This window comes from Mustela nivalis (genome assembly GCF_964662115.1).
Source record: "Mustela nivalis genome assembly, chromosome: 5".
NCBI lineage: Eukaryota > Metazoa > Chordata > Mammalia > Carnivora > Mustelidae > Mustela > Mustela nivalis.
The window spans coordinates 143677412-143694566 of record NC_139024.1 but is presented as its reverse complement, the minus strand read 5'-3'; the positions used below and the strand labels follow the sequence as shown (position 1 = coordinate 143694566).

The 17155-nt window shown below is 40.6% G+C and overlaps 1 long non-coding RNA gene across 1 annotated transcript in view; it reads left to right on the top strand.

Annotated features, from left to right (window-relative positions):
* Window positions 1-13829, top strand: part of LOC309864565 — a 52521-nt gene extending 38692 nt beyond the window's left edge. The window contains exon 4 of the long non-coding RNA XR_014311612.1: window positions 13431-13829. This is a non-coding gene — a long non-coding RNA (uncharacterized lncRNA). The remainder of the gene's footprint in view (window positions 1-13430) is intronic.
* The last annotated feature ends 3326 nt before the right edge of the window (window positions 13830-17155 follow it).

Genomic DNA, 17155 nt, shown 5'->3' with positions numbered 1-17155 from the left:
TTTGGCAGTTGGCATTGTATCACCTCTTCTGCTTGCTTTCTCAGTTCTTCAGTTATCTATGTGACCAATGCCTTCTACTAAATTTCTTTCTGTCTAAACTACAGTGGTTTTCATTTTCCTGCGTGGACCTGGACTGATATATAAGATAAGCAAGGCTAGTGCTCCAGAAAGAGAGAATAGCATGTCCTAAAATATACAAGTCTAGCTAGAGAAGAAGAAATAAAGTAGTATGATAGAGGAAGGGGTAAGAAAAAGAAAGAGGGATGACTTAAAATCAAGTGTTTTCAGGTGAGGAGATCCATTGATGAGACTTATTTTCTGGAGGATCACCCTGGGGGGAGACTGAAAGTAGAGGTCCAGTGAGGACACTGCAGTAACAATCTGGGGCAATGAGAATGGGAGCCTGATCGAAGACAGTGGCAGTGGGAATAGGGAGTGAATGGACTGGAGAGATATGTAGGAATAAGGATGGGTAGAATTTGGTGGTTATTTGGATGGAAAGAGAGACAAAGGAATGAAGAATCACCACCCTTTTCTCCATTATTTCCTCATTTGATTGCATAGAGGATGTTACAGAATAGACATTTTTCCAGTACTTTCATCTGGGGGCTCTCCATTGAGTTCTTCGAACATGGCCCTAATAAAACAGGTGAAACATTGGGGTATTTCCACATGTATTTTCAAGCCTTTGATATCTGGGTTTGTGAGAGAGATTATCATACTAATTCAAGTCAGCCACCTGAATTAGGTTAGTGCTACTGTACCAGAGATAAATGAAGCCTCTCTTTGGTGTATTGGTTTATTGAGGTTGGTTATACAAAGGGATCCTTGTTCAATCCAGACAAATCCATAATAAGGAAAATGACAAAGGCTTTACTACAAAGCTCATTAAAAAAATTTATTGCTATGTGTTCAAACCAGTTTCTAATCATTTATTGAAATTATTCTGGGAAATTGGAGTAAACTGTAAAAAAAAATAAGAACACATAAGTAGATAAGAATTATTCACAGTCCAGCTAAGGAAGGAAAAGGGGCACTCTAAAGAGAATGGGCTATAAATCTTCATCAAGCTTCTAAAGTTTGAAAGTTGAAGGTCTCTTGTTTACAATTTGTCTCCCTTTTGCAATGAACTGTTGGAAAGAGAGTTTGGAAGGGTGAAGGAAGGACAGGGAGGAGTGGTCAGAAACCACAGAAATCCTGCTTTTCCACTGTAAATCACCATCTTGAGAGCCCTTGAAGGTCCATTCCTATTTCTGCAACGACAGTGCAGTGGGGCACTGAAGAAGTCAACTCTGGGATCAAGCAAACTGAGTTCAAATCCTGATTTCACAATTTGGTGGTCCTGTCAGTACTACTACTCATGGAACAGGTGACTTAATGTCTCTGTGCCCCAGTGTCATCATCTATAAAATGGGTTATTAATGGAAAGATTAGAAAACAATTCCATTTACAATAGCATCAAGAAGAATAAAACACAGAAGAATAAACTTAACCAAGGATGAAGAAAAGACTTGTACACTAAAAACTATAAAACATTGTTGAAAGAAATTAAAGACACAAATAAATGGAAGGATATCCTGTGTTCATGGATCAGAAGACATAATGATATTAAAATGACCCACAAATTCAATGTTATTCCCATCAAAATCCTACTGGCATTTTTTGCAGAAATAGAAAAATTTATCCTAAAACTCTTATGGACCCTCCGGGGACCCCAAATAGCCAAAACAATTTTGAAAAAGAATGAAGTTGGAGGTCTCACACTTCTTAATTTCAAAACTTAACCCCAGAGCTACAGTAATCAAAAGAGCATGGTAGTGGCATAAAGACAGACATTTAAAGCAATGGAATCAAGTAGAAAGCCTAAAAATAATCCCTGGAATATAAGGTCAAATGATTTTTGACAAGGGTGCCAAGACCATTCAATGGGGAAAAGAAATCTCTTCAACAACTGATACTGAGAAAACTGGATATCTACATGCACAAGAATAAAGTTGGACCCTTACCTCACACCACATACAAAAACTGATTCAAAATGGATGAAACACCTAAATGCAGAGGCTAAAACTATAAAACTGTTAGGAGAATAGTGAGATTAAATGCATGTGAAGCTCTTTGAGCCATGCCTGGAACTGGGTAAATGATACAACCTTTGCCTGGGTCATGCATGGATGGCTCCATGGGGCAAAGCGTGGGCTAGTTTTCAGCAGTTCAGCAGAGGGAGGGTTTATTCTCTACACTCCTTAAAAACAAAGCCAAGCCACACATCGGGGCTCTCTGCTCAGCAGGGGAGGCTGCTTCCTCCCGCTCTCTCTGCCTGCCTCTCTGCCTACTTGTGATCTCTGTCTGTCAAATAAATGAAATGTTTAAAAACAAAACAAAACAAAACAAAGCCAAATAATTGGGAGAAAAAAGTGGAGAAGTCTAAAGACAGTTGAAATCACAACTCCAGTAATTAAATCAAATTCTCTAGTTTGGTGTTAGTGGCAGGATGCCCCTTGACAACATCTGAGAAGATTCTAGTGAAGGGAAAGTTGCTACTCACAAGACAATTCACTACCTGTTTTAGACTCTAGTTTCTTGTCTATGTTTCCTTCTAGTTACCTGTCTCTTTAAACTATCTATTGTGTGGTATAGTTCCACTCTCTCTCAAGACCATTTTAACACGAATTTGAAGATATTTATCATGAATCTTTTGACAAACATCTTCCCAGACACAGACAGAAGTAGATGGACTTAGCTAGAGGCAGATCACTATGTGAAAAAGATGCTAATAAAGAAACACCTGGAACGCGTGGGTGGCTCAGTAGGTTAAGCCTCTGCCTTCAGCTCAAGTCATGATCTCAGGGTCCTGGGATCAAGCCCCGCATCAGGCTCTCTGCTCAGGCTCTCTGCCTGCCTCTCTATCTGCTTGTAATCTCTGTCTGTCAAATAAATAAATAAATAAAATCTTTAAAAAAAATAAAAAAAGAAACTAACCCCCAATAAACCTACTTTCTTGAAGGCACAGGTAAATAATGGTCCTCCTGCACTCTGTATATTTCATACAATACGGTGTATTGTATGAATATGTGATTGCCTGGTGAATAAATGAGTGCATGAAGACCATCTGGCATGAGGGGCCTAGAGCCATACATAACAATCAATCATTTTCATTTCAAGTGTAGTAGAGGACATTAAGTAAGACAGGTCTTCATATCTTTGTTTAAATGTTCAAAGGATTATTGTTGGAAAGACATTTTCATTTTTAAACTTATAAATAAAACCATTCCTATAAAGGATGTAAAATGGCCAGAAAAAGAATTGATCTTACATATATTGCTTAAGAGGTGAGAACTATGATAGATGTGTAGAAGATAGAGTGATACAGACATAGGCTTAAATTAAGGAAGACGTGTTTTAAAATTAAATCCAACAAAGAAAAACTTTCCCCAAAGTTCTGAGCTCTTTGTTCTTCACCAGGCCTAGAGGATGTTCTCTACTTAGGTGAGACCCATCCACTTGGTATCCAGGGCTGAGATCCTATGATTTCTATAATCTCTCAAGGCAGCTTCTTCAGCTTTGCTAGCAATGTGAGATGTATGCTGATCACATGCTTGTTCTCCAAAGATTTCCTGGAGCCCACAACAGAATGAATTTCATTCTCTTCTCATAGAATTTAGAACTGAATGGCTGAAGGACAAACAGAGAAACTTCCCTTGGAATACACGTACTCCTACTGATTTATATCTTTTGCTGTAGAGGCCTCTACAGGCTGTAATTACACAAAATATTTCAGTTCCATGCATTTTAGAGACATTCAGACCTTGGAAATGTGCACGAGAGATGGACAATCCTACCAAAAGTTTCCTTTTCCACATGGGGATCAGACTAAATAATACTGTGGCACTGATTCAGGCAGTATCACGAGACTCATAGATGGAATGTGTCCTGTGTCCTGTCCCTAAATACTACTTCAGCTCCTTCTGGGCATTTCCCTGTTTATTTTTCTATAATGTAGAAAGGTAGCGTCACTAACAAACACTCACCAGCATACACAGCCCATGGGCATTCTCAGTATGAAGGAAAAGGTCAATGGTAACAGTCAACTTTTTCAAAATGAAAAACTAAATAAACACTAAAGGCAAATACAAAAATTCATTACCCTTAGAATCTGTATGCTTGAAAAAGGCTGAGATTCTGTAGTGCCCCATTCAGAAAAATTAAAGAAAACATAATACATAAATCTTTTGTGTCATGAATTTAGGAAGAGGGAAACTGTGTCACTGAGTAGACCGGCTTCCATTGGGAAGACAGATGACTTGGTCCTATTCCTCTATCCCGTTGCTGAACAACTTCAAGTAAATAATTAGTTCTTTTGTGCCTTAGTTCTCTCAAGAGTAATAGCCCTCTCCTCCCATTTTGTGAGACTGGATAAATTTTGTATCTCTTAATCCTATCAAATAACTTTACTTTGACTTTCCACGGTCCTTTATATGGGGGCACCCACAGCCTTGGTACTATCTCTGACCACTGCACCATCCATGAGAAAGCAATACAAATTTCTATTTTTCACAAGTTAAATCTGAAATGAGGAGTTACATGTGATTCTCAGTCTACTTGCCATCTTAAGCCCAGATATGGCAAGGATGAGACTGCCTATGGTGAATTAAGGGCTCTGATATGATCTTAGTTTAGTAATGAACCAGCCCCAAGGTCACTTCAGTTTCTGAGATGTTTATGGTATTTCCCTGTTGATTATTCAACTCGGTGCTATCTTAGTGAGCTGCAGTGACCTGAAAAGATAATACTGTCAAACTGATGATTTAGCGTTTTGAAGGTATTCACTAAGCAATGCAAGAGGTTGTCCTAGTGTTTTTCCTCAAGCTCTGTTTTTAGGAATGGCTCTTGAGTTTCTTGAGATTGCCCATACTTTTTTAGTCAAAGTTCTTTCTTTCTTTTTTTTTTTTTTTTTTAAAGGGCCAGATAAGACATGCTCAAAGATACTCTCTTCTATTTCACAGAAAAGGCTGGACTATTCTCACTTCTTCTTGTCTCACCTGAAATAGAAAAATAGGTGAAATTGTCCAGGCACCCCTGTTGTCATTCATTCAACAAGCATTTATCAGCTGCTTTTTCTGTGTTAGACATCCACTAAATGCTGAATATAATTTGTCTAGAACAAAATGGAGGTGGCTCCTGGCTTCTTGGCACTTGCACTAGTGTCAGAAGAACCCTTGAGAAAACAAGAAATAGAGATATATGGAGAAAGAAGGTAGAGATTACTCTCTATTGGGTGGTCAGGGGAAACCTGAAGGACCAAAAGATGAGAAAGCATTTTTCTGGGGATTTCCAGAGAGGTGATTTCAGAGAAAAAGGAAGAGCCTACGTGAAGACTCAAGGGCAGGAAAGTTTGACACATCAAGGGATAAAGGAACTTTATTGCTTGCTACTCAAAGTGTGGTCTGCAGACCAGCAGCATCAGTATTTCCGAGGAACTTTAAGAAAATGTAGAAGCCCAGGCCCTACCCTGGCCTACTGAATCAAATTCTGCATTTTTAACAAAATGTCCCGGGGTCTCATTTTCATATTAAAGCTGAAGAGCACTGTCAAAAACACTGGTTCCAACCCTGACTGCACATTGGAATTGGCTAGGAGCTTTTTTCTTTTTCTTTTATTTATCTATTTGAGAGAGAAAGAGAGAGAGAGAGCATGGGGTGAGGGGTGGGGAGCAGAAGGAGAGTGAGAAGCAGACAGGGACTTGATCCCAGGGCCCCTCGGATCATGACCTAAGCCAAAAGCAGATGCTTAACCTACTGAGCCACACAGGTGTCCCAAAAATCTGCTAGGAGCTTCAAAAAATTCTGCTGTCTTGATTTGATTTATTTGATATGGGCTTTAACATAAGCATCAGTATTATTTTTAAGCTTGTCAGGAGATTCTGAAATGTGGCAAAATTTTAGAATCACTTCTGTGATTCTCAAAGTACAGCACCTGCCACATAGTAGGCACTTGATAAATATTCATGAATCAAATGCTTGGCTCTCTAGCTTTCCCAGAGATCCCCACAAAGTGGCTGTAGGCAGACACAAATGTTACCCTGCTCTTAGTGTTTCAGAAGGGCTATTCTTCCCAGCAAGTTGAAGCCAAAAGCTGCACCATTTGGAAGAACGAGTTCAGGAATGACTATCCCAGGGAGTCATCGAATTCTTCCACATGCAGAAGAACTGTTAATTTGAACATCTTTGTCAGTTTGTTGGGGTCTTAAGAGAACATCTCTATAATGCCCGGGCACAGGTGAGGAAATGTGATCCTGAGTTGAATTCAGTATAAAGACAGCATGATTTTCAGATTTCCTGCAGAACTGGGGAGAACCCACACCAGGGAGGAAAAAAAAAATCTTCAGGGCAGTCTGGTAACATTCTTGACTAATGAGCTTGGAACAGAATGTCCCTACCCTGGCATTATCAGGGAAGACTCGAGGGAGGGGAGGTGTGAAGAGGGTACAGAATGTAATCAAGGGAAGGATATGCATGATCCAGAGCTGTGGGGAAGCCCCCTGGGTACTTTTTGCACCTGTGCATGGTAAGAAATATGCAGCCAACAATGCTTACATTAGAGAGCACAATGCAACCCCCAAGTCAAGGACAATTTAGTGACCAGAGCACAGTCAGCTTCCCATTGCCCTAGAGTGGCCCAGGAGCCAGAGAGAATTGAGAATGCACAGAGCAACCCCTGCACTCACCACAGGAGGTTACAAAAGATTTTCAAGAGAAAAAAGCTCATTATTTCCTCCTTGTTGGGGCAGCAAAGTTTTAAGAGCTATTCTGGAGCCTTGCTGTTTCAGGTAAAGGACAATCATGGAAGTTGGGTAATAACGTAAGTTGACATGGAGGAAGGGATGAAAAAGGAAATTTGGGTGACACAAATCTATCTGTAAGAAAAAAAAAATTTCCATTCTGAATGTAAAAGAAAAAAGCAAGGTCCTGACATAGAAGAGATACCCCAAATCCCGGAAAGAGCTGCATTAATGCTTTCAGGCTGTTCAACAAACTACTGAGTCAGCAGAGCAAACACATTTCCAGTTGTGGGTTGCCCATTCTAAGGCAGAGGTACTAAATAAGGTCACTATATTTTAAGGGTCATAAGAAGGCATAGGTAAACTTGGGGTCCAAGTGGGGTCCAAGTGAAGGCAAGGAATTATACAGGTGAAAGATTATGGGAATATCAGTCACTTCTCCAGAAATGAAAGCCTTTGATAAGAGGAATATAAAAACCCAACACAAACAGAATAATACCAGGGGATATGGCATAGTCCTTGGGAGTAAATGATTTCTTATTATGCAAATAATTCATATCCAGGGTACTTGTTCTGTGAGTTTCCTAAGGAACTGGCGCATCTAGTCTTTCCAGTGGCTATGTACTTGTGGTGCCAAATCATGAGTACAATCTGGTGAGGAGCAGCTCTTGGCCTATTCCACACCTGCACCCGGGGAGCTAGAAGGGACCAAAGAAAAACACGCCAATGTGCTTCCTGGTCTTCCCTTAAACTCATGACCACAGTGGACAATGGACCTTACCACTATCGGGCAGGTATTCTGTGTGTGCAGACCCTATTACTTCTCCCGCTGTCCTTAAGGACTACTGCCCACCTTCTCTCTCCTGAAAATTCCAATTTCTCCCCTTGACTGTCTCCTGATAGAGCTGATACCTACCTTGTTTCCTATGTCACTTTTTTTTTTAAGTAACAATTAGATGAGAAATTCCCCATTCTCCCTCTTGTCACATCTACCCAGCATCTGTGCCATCCATGTATTTCTGCTTTCTCTCCTTTCTTTATGGTGAAGTTGTCATTGCTGCCAGCCAAGGTCAGTTGCAACACTGGTGCATTAGAGCTCATCCTCTCTTGTTATCCCAAGGAAGGAACTGCCCCCCTATCTCTCTCTCATCATCTTGTCTCAATTTCCATGAGTATGCACATGCTGTAACATCATCCATTTTTTTTTAAGATTTTGTTTATTTATTTATTTGACAGACAGAGATCACAAGTAGGCAGAGAGGCAGGCAGAGAGAGAGGAGAAAGCAGGCTCCCTGCCGAGCAGAGAGCCCGATGTGGGGCTCCATCCCAGGACTCTGGGATCATGACTTGAGCCGAAGGCAGAGGCTTTAACCCACTGAGCCACCCAGGCGCCCCACATCATCCATTTTTTAACTTCTCTTGCCCACCCCCCTTCTCCCTTCATGAATACCTAGTTTCTCTGCTTCTCTTTAGAGCAAAACTCCTCAAAGAATTTTTAAAAGATCTGTTCCTGCATATCTTGAACACCTAGGACAGAATCTAGACCACAGTAGGTGCTCAAACCTTTGTCAAATGAGGGAATGAATGAATATGTGAACTATAGCCAATGTTGTCATCAATGCAGTGGAAAAACATCAAACTAGTCAAATCAGCTCTCACTCTCAAAATGGTTGTGCACCTGAACATACATAGTTCTGCAAAACTAAGAGTCTACTGTGTGCTGAGCACTGTGCTATATACTTTTATGGGAAGATGGTAACCGTCTTTTATTCCTTCCTTCAAGAAACCTAAAGAACAACAGGAAAAGTAGTATGCAAATATATAGGGAGAAACCAGATAATACATTAAAAAAAATCATAACAATTCACACATGGGAAGATTTTGAGACATAAACATTTATACAGGTCCTGCTGTATTGTATTTTTAACTAACACTTATTTGGCTCTTACCATATGCCAGATACAATATGCCAATATGAGTGCTTCACAGGTATAAACTTATTTATTTATAAGGCTTTTATTTATTTATTTGACAGAGAGGGAGAGATCACAAGTAGGCAGAGAGATGATGAGAGAGGAGGAAGCAGGCTCCCTGCTGAGCAGATAGCCCAATGCTGGGCTCTATCCCAGGACCCTGAGAACATGACCTGAGCCCAACAGAGTCTTAACCACTGAGCCACCCAGGCGCCCTGATAAGTATAATTTTAAACCCCATTTTGTAGAAGAGAAACTAAGTCACAGAAGGTCAAGTAAGTGACTCAAGATAACACAGCATAAAAATACTGTAATTAGATGAATAATAAAGTTACCAATGTACCAAGGAATAGGCAGGTGTCAGTTTGTTGGAGTCTTGAAAGAACATCTCTTACTGTTCACTTGTTTCTTCTATTAATGATCACCTGTCGATCATCAGAGCACACCGGTTGTTTATTGCCTACTCAAGATGGGGTACTATAGGAAATGTTTCCTAATAGAGTATTATACTTTTGTATATGGTCTCTACCTTCCAGAAAAGGTTGCAACTAGGATGTTAGGCCCTTAGACCGCTGTTTCTTAAACTTAAATATGAATAGAGATCAACTGGGGATCTTTTTAAAATGCAGATTCTGATTCTGTAGGTCTGGGAGGGGCCAGAGACTCTATGTCTCACAACTCCCAGGAGGTGTGAACTTTGCTGGTCCAGACTTGTTAATTTGAGTAGTAAAGAAATTGGACAAATTAGTGCCTATACATGATTGAAAATAAAATTGACCAATCTGTAACTGACAAGTAGAGAAGTCAACCCCAAAGGACTGAAGTTGAGCGGCAGGGAAATCTTAGCTTCTTCTCCCCATTTTGACCATACATCACGGGAAAAGTCAAGATTCTTGAAAAATCTCCTTTCAAGTGAACAATGGTTGCCAATCTCAATGTCATTCATAGTTTCCTAAAAAATATTACTCAGAGATGAAATTGGCTTAATACCCAGGCCTTTAACTTATCTATTGTTCCCACTGGACCAACAGCTAGCTCTTAAAATACCTTTTCAGTTTATCTTTAACCCAGAAGCATGGGTCTTTTCCTGGTCTTTGGCTGGCTCCCTGCTTCCTCAGCCTAAACAGAAGCCTACCCTGCTGTGGTCACTTTTCCTGCCTGCTGCTAAAGGAATTTTAGGGAAACAAAAGCAGGGAGCACGCACCCCACCCCCCTCCCTTTATCCCCCATCCAAGAGGCTTTTCTACTTTGAGATTCTGCTCATGAACACCACAGGTGAAGTTGCCCCAGGAGCAGAGCACCGTCTTTCCTACTTAACAGGCATGGTGAGGTTAGAAGGTTAAGGTATCCTGCCCTTCAGAGCATCTTATAAAGATTAACAGATCTGGACAATGAGCCTCTGGCAGACATCTACAGTTACAGGGGAAAGCTGCCCTAGGCAGTCAGGGGACTGGCATTTCTACAGACAGGAGGAAGTTTCAAGCACAAATTGGACAATATCTCAAAATCTTTGTGTGTATAATGCATGTGCACAGATACATGTATGTATATGTATAAAAGGTATAAATATAATGCATTATATAAGACATAATATGTGCTTTATATATGTATTTTATATGTAACATTTTATATTTACATATAAATATATACCGTTATGAGCTGTATATTATGTAGCTCCAGGATTCATATCTTGAGGTCCTAACCCTCAGTACCTCAGAATGTACCTATATTTGAAGAGATGATTAAGTTAAAATGAAACCACAAGGATGGATCCTAACACACTATGACTTGTGTTCTTAAAAGAAGAGATTAGGACACAGTCAATGCACAGAGGGGAGACTGTATGGGAACACGGGAGAAGGCAGCCATCTGTAAAACAAAGAGAGAGCTCTCAGAAGAAACCAACCCTGCTGAAGGTTTGATCTCAGACTTCTAGCCTCCAAGAATTGTGAAAAAATAAATTTTTGTTGTGTAAGCCGTCCACTCTGTGGTATTTTGTTAGGGCAGCCCTAGTAACCAATACATAACACACACATGCATGTGTACGTGTACACGCACACACACACACACACACACACACACACACACACACACACACGGTGGCCACAAAGTCTGGAAAAGCAGACAAACACATTGTAAAAGATTTACTGTTATCACACTACAGTAAAGGATAAAACGATATTATTTTAGAGTCAAGACTTTATGGCCATCCTGTATAGGTAGAAACACACACAAACATTTTGCCTTCTCCCTGCACTGGGAGAGAGAAAGGGATATAAAGCAAATATAAAATGGACAGATAAGGCTGACACAGGGCTTCGGAATGCTCCTACATAGTTTTCTGCCAGATGTGGGAGTGGAGAATAATGTCTCTAGAGTTATTTTCCTCTGACAGCCATTGGGTTCGCTCTGACTTTGTCCCACCAAGTGGCCCGAACACATGCCTCCACCTGGCCTTGAACGAGACACCCTTCATGTTGCTTTGGACTTCTTTTTATTTGTGAATGTTCTTCCCAGACACTCTTCAATCAAGTCTCAGACTGGGGGAGAGTTGTGCCTGTCTCATGATGGTTGATCATTACTAAGAATTTGTAGATTCTCTGACCATCATTACGCACAGAAACTAAAACGTAAAAGTGAAAACGAAACCCTCTGAGAAATGAGAAGGAAGAGTCACTGAGAGGAAGAAAACCAGCTTCACCGATCCAGCTCTTGAAAGTATGTGGCTGTGGGGGGCGGAAACATGGGGAAGGAAAAGTTCCTTTCTTCTGCCACAGCAGTGATTATAAAAATAGTGGTGTCACTGCTTCATTAAATGAGGAAGTCCAAAAATAAGTATTATTGACAGAGTTAACAACTTACCAGGACATCTCAGGTCACTGGAAGGGAAGGGAAGGGAGGGGAACTCGGGTATTTAAAGAACACATTATGTATGCCCGGAGCCTTCTATAGATTAGCTCTGGTGAGTTGTTGCCATAATCATGTAAAGTAGATTTCATTATCCCTGATAGAAAGAGCTAAGAGACAATAAGTCAGATGTTGCTCATTGAAATACCAATCCCTTTCTCTCTTGCTATCTTTCTCTGTGGAAGATGGAAAAGGTGAACATGGACATCTCTACTTTCCCTGCAGCTAGGGATAAGCTGCCTATATGACAAAATTCCAGGCAATGATAGGGAAGCATCTGCGGAAGATTCCCAGGGTAGACTTCAAGTCTAAATGCAGAGACTTACATAACCAACTGCCTATTCAGCATCTTTAGCCAGTGAGCTGATAAGATTCTCAGTCCAACTGGTCCAACTCATCCTCTTGGCCTTTCCAGTGTCTCTGCCTGCTCCGTGTTCGCCATCTAACTAAATGTCAACCCTAGTGTCCCCAGTGTGCAAGTCTGCCAGCTTAGTCATCACTGCTTCCTCTTCCTCTCACGGTCCGTCCATATCCAGTCAATCCACAGATTCTGCAACTCTAGGCTTCTCCTTACCTCTGCTGCTGCTGTGCTGCTCCAAATCACCAGCAACTCTTAGCTTTGAAGCCTCCTAATGGGACGCCATGCTTCCATCTTGCCGCTTCCTTCCATGTAGTCGCAATACAGCGTCCACAGTGGCTCTGTTAATATGTAAATTGTGTTCTTCCCTCAGCTCACAATGGTCCCATGGCTTCTCATCTCCCTCGGAATAGAAGCCAAAGTCATCACAGAGCCCCAGAAGTCCCCACCACGTGACCTGGCCTCCTGACCTGTTTTTCTTCAAGTCTCCCCCTCTCCCCTTTCTCTCTACTCCAGCTACATAGATCTGGCATTAGAACATTGCACTGGATAGATTCCCCTCCCCTGGAAAATTTTTCCATAATTTATTTTCATAATTTAACACTACCTTATCTTTCTGCAAATATTACCCACTCAATGACATCTTTTTTGATCCACCTCACTTAAAATGCAATTTCTCCTTACTGCCACCACATGGAGTATCCTTCCCTTTTCCTGGCTTTATTTTGTCCATAGCATCTCCTACCATCTACTACTACATATTTTACTTATCTTGTTTATCCTCCATCACCCCCTCCATCTCCACTAGGATGTCAGCTTCATTTGGACAGAGTTGTTCTATTTTGTTAACTATGGGAACACCTAGAATAATACCTGATCTGAAGTAACTGCTCAATAAATCTGTGATTAATTAATGAGTTCATTGTTGCTAGGGAATTTAGAAGATGTCATTTCCTCCCTTATATAAGGGATAGGCATCCCTTGAGAAGTCATTTGCTATCTTTAAAACTGCTGAGAATATTTCTGTTGAAAATCAGCTGATAGCCTTAAAATGATGCTGAAAATAAAAGAGCAAAAGATGGAAAAGTCTTATGTCATGCTGAGTCCCTGAAGCATCACCTGCAATCTTATCTCTAGACATAATGTGAGGAAATAGTACCTTATCCACGCAAACCAGGTATCCACAAACTATGCTCCACAGTCCAACAGTCCTCCTGCTTGTTTTTGTAAATAAAGTTTTATTGGAACACCTCCAAATTAACATAATGTCTATGGCTTCTCTTAACTGCAAAAGAGTTGTATGGCCACAAAGCTTGTAAGATTTACTATCTTCTCTCTCTCTCTTTCTTTTTTAAATCTTCTCAACTCTTGATTTAGCCAAACATTAATTGAATTTTCTTTTTTATTTTTCCAGTGAAAACGACTATGATAGTCATGGGCTACTTGGATGTCATGCTGTGGAAATGGCATAAGTGAACAGCAACCCCAGATCCATGCTACCCTCTGGATCCGTGACCACATTCTCAGAAGCCACACTTCAAGTAAATTGCTATTCTGTAATGGCTAAGCATAGATGCCAAGGCTTCCTCCATAAGATGCAGGCTTCCTCCAATGAGTGACTTTAGCTCAAAGACTCCCATCAACTCGGCTAAAACTTTCTTGCAACTGCACTGGAATCTCAGATTCTCTTTATCCAACCCTCCTCCCTTCCCTTTCTGCTTCCCAGGAATCAGACCTGCATCATGGTCTGAGGCATCTTCCTACATATTCCTTCTTCCTCCTTCCTTTCCCTTCACAGGTGTTTTCTTCAATAAATCTGTCACGTCTAGTCTTATTTTGCATTTTGATTCTCAAAGGATCCCAAAGTATTCTTGACCAAATGCTTCTGTTACTCTGAATTCTTGACATTAGGCATGAAGAGCTGATAAGAAGGGATTTTTAGATTTGAACCAGCATCTGCCTGATTCAAAACTTCATACTTTCTTAACACTGTTCTAGTATTGTTATTCCCCTAGACACTTTTTTTGTTGCTGGTTTTTAGAAGATTTTATTTATTTATTTATTTAGAGCAGGGGGAGGGCCTGAGGCAGAGGGAGAGAGAGAATCTCAAGCAGACTCCATGCTGAGTGTGGAACCCTGACACAGGGTTTGATCTCACAACCCTGAGATCATGACATGAACCAAAATCAAGAGTCAGACTCTTAACTAACTGAGCCACCCAGGTGCCCCTTGAAAACACTTTTTTTTCCCCTTTCCTCCTTATATTCATTCATTCAGTAAGGAATCCATAAAAACTTTATAGTCATGAACTGTGTTTTATTCACATGTATACTCTAACACCTAGCAGCACTTGTTAAACAGTTGGCAACTTTATGATAATTGGTTGGATGAATGAATGAATGGATGAACAAACATTTATTGAATATCTGTGAAGCAACACTTCCTCTAAGTCAGAAAAAAAACATGACAACAGGTGTTGACAAGGATGCAGAGAAAGAAAAATCCTTGTGCTCCATTGGTGGGAATGCAAGATGGTGCAGCCACTCTGGAAAACAGTATGGAGGTTTAGAAAATTGAAAATAGAGCTACCCTATGCCCCAGTAACTTCATGACCCAGGATTTACCCAAAGAAGATCAAAACCCTAATTTGAAAGGATACATGCCAGTAAATATACCCAGTATATTTATAGTATAGTATATACATGCCAGTAAATATACCCAGTATATTTACAGCATTATTATTTGCAATAACCAAATTATGGAAGCAACCCAAATGTCCACCGATAGATGAATGGATAAAGAAGAGGTGGTACACACACACACATGCACACATGTACACACACATACACATACACATACACATACACATACACATACACACACATTGGAATATTACTCAGTCATTAAAAAAAAAGAACGAAATCTTGGGGCATCTGGGTCACTCAGTCAGTTAAAGCATCTGACTCAGTTTCAGCTCAGATCATGATCTCAAGGTCCTGGGATTTAACCCCTCATCCGGCTCCATGCACAGCACAGAATCTGCTTGTCCCTCTCCTTCTGCTCCTCCCTCTGCTCTCCTTCTCAAATAAATATATAAATAAAATCTTAAAAAAAAAAAAAAAGAATGAAATCTTGCCATTTGCCACAACCTGGATGGGGCTAGAAAATATAATGCTCAGTGAAATAAGCCTGAGAAAGACAAATACCCTATAATTTAACTCACATGTGGAATTTAATAAATCAAACAAACCAACAAATGAAAAAAGACAAACCACAAAGCAGACTCTTTAAGAGAGAACAAACTGGTGGTTCCCAGAGGGGCAGTGGATGGGAGGTGGATGAAACAGATGAAGGGAATTAAGAGGGCACTTTATATGATGAACACTGAGTCACGTATAGAGTTGTTGAATCTCTAGACTGTACACCTGAAACTAGGATAATACTGTATGTTAACTACACTGAAATTAAAATTTTAAAAAATTTACTAAGAAAAAGAAAGGAAGGATGAGAGCATCTGGAAAAATCCCCGTGCTGTCCTCCCCATGCCAGATTGCAGCTGAATTCAGTGCTACTCGGCACCAGGGCTCCACCAGACCTTATTTTCTACATTTGCCAGCCCTGAAGACAAGCTAGATCTGATCTAAACCAATCTCTCATCTAACATGCACTTGTCCAACCACACTGACACAGTCTAATAGAGGAATCTTTCTTTCATGTTTGAATGTACTCTGTACCCTTGTTAAAAACATAATGATCCCCTCGCAAAAATGTACATCACTATCCAGATGAAAGTGATAAAATGGAGAAAAGAGCATCATCACATGTGAAGGCAGAAATGGCCTTGATTACCTCAAAGGAAGGCACTGATAAAAAGCTGTAGGGAGATGAGCTATTTTCAACTCATCTGATTGATGGATTTCTGAGAAAGTCTTTCGCATTTGCTTCTAGATGCTGATCTCACTAGCGAATTAAAAACAGACATTGTAGTCAATGTCTTAAGCAACTGCTTGAAGATTTCAAGTTATCGTTATAGAGTTGGGAAGTCATTTTCGTTGGGCAGCTCATTTATTGCTGGAAGTTTTAAGTTAGCTTGTGAAGATCTCATTAATGCTCTTTCTCAGATGTTTCAAGATACATCAGCTTCTACATTAGTCTTTTTCTAACTATCCCCACCTCATTTTTCTGATTTCTCGAGTTACTGTGTTTTAATGTGGAGGTGTGCCAGAGTGATGGCACAAAGTGTGTTATGTCAAATGTATTAACTGAGCCGACAGAATCTATCAGTGGGGGCTGGGAAGGGGGAGGCTGGTGAGAAGCGAAGTGAGAACTAAGACCTAGGAGAGCCATTGGCATTGTTTATTCCCATCAAGAAGGATTTTAAAGAGTGAATTCCACCTTCCTAGATTGCTTCTAATGTTTCCAGTCAGTGGGGTTGCTCTAATGAGTTCAAATTGAGATTAAAGCCATAGCTACAATTTTTATTTCAAAAGCTTTTGCCAATAATGATGTCTCCCTTTAGGGGAGATGAAGTGGAACAAACTAGAGGTTAAGAATCAAAGCACTTGGATAGGATTCCTGGCTCTGACCACTCAGTCCTTTGTAACCTTGAGCCAGTGGTTCTTCTCAGGCATGGATACACTCCACAAGCTCTTCCGATAATTGAGACGTGTACCCAGGAGCACTGCTTGAGGCAAATCACTTAAACTTTGTGAAATCCCATTTCCTTAACGCTCTGAAGAAGACATGGGATTGACTAGGGATTAGGAATTCTTGTTGCACATTAAAAATGGCACCTTTTTAAAAATAGTGGTACAGGAGGCCCATCCAAGGCCAACTGAATCAGAGTCTCAGAGGGCGGGGTCCAGGCACTGGGGTTTTGTTAAGAATGCTCAGGTGGTCCTAATGTGCTGCCAGAGTTCAGAAACGTTGCCCTGATCTTCAGGTTCAGTACTAATCCTCCAGCATGTGAGAACATTGACTCCCTCCAAGGCTCCCATGGAATGCATCAAGAACCCATTTGGGTGGCTCTGCACTTTATGGCCAAAAAACATCTCCAGCTTGTGTCCTTGGGATCCAGGCAGGACTGATCTGGGAGTATTTTTATGGGAATAAGAGGTCACACCAGCAGTCAGGTGTTTC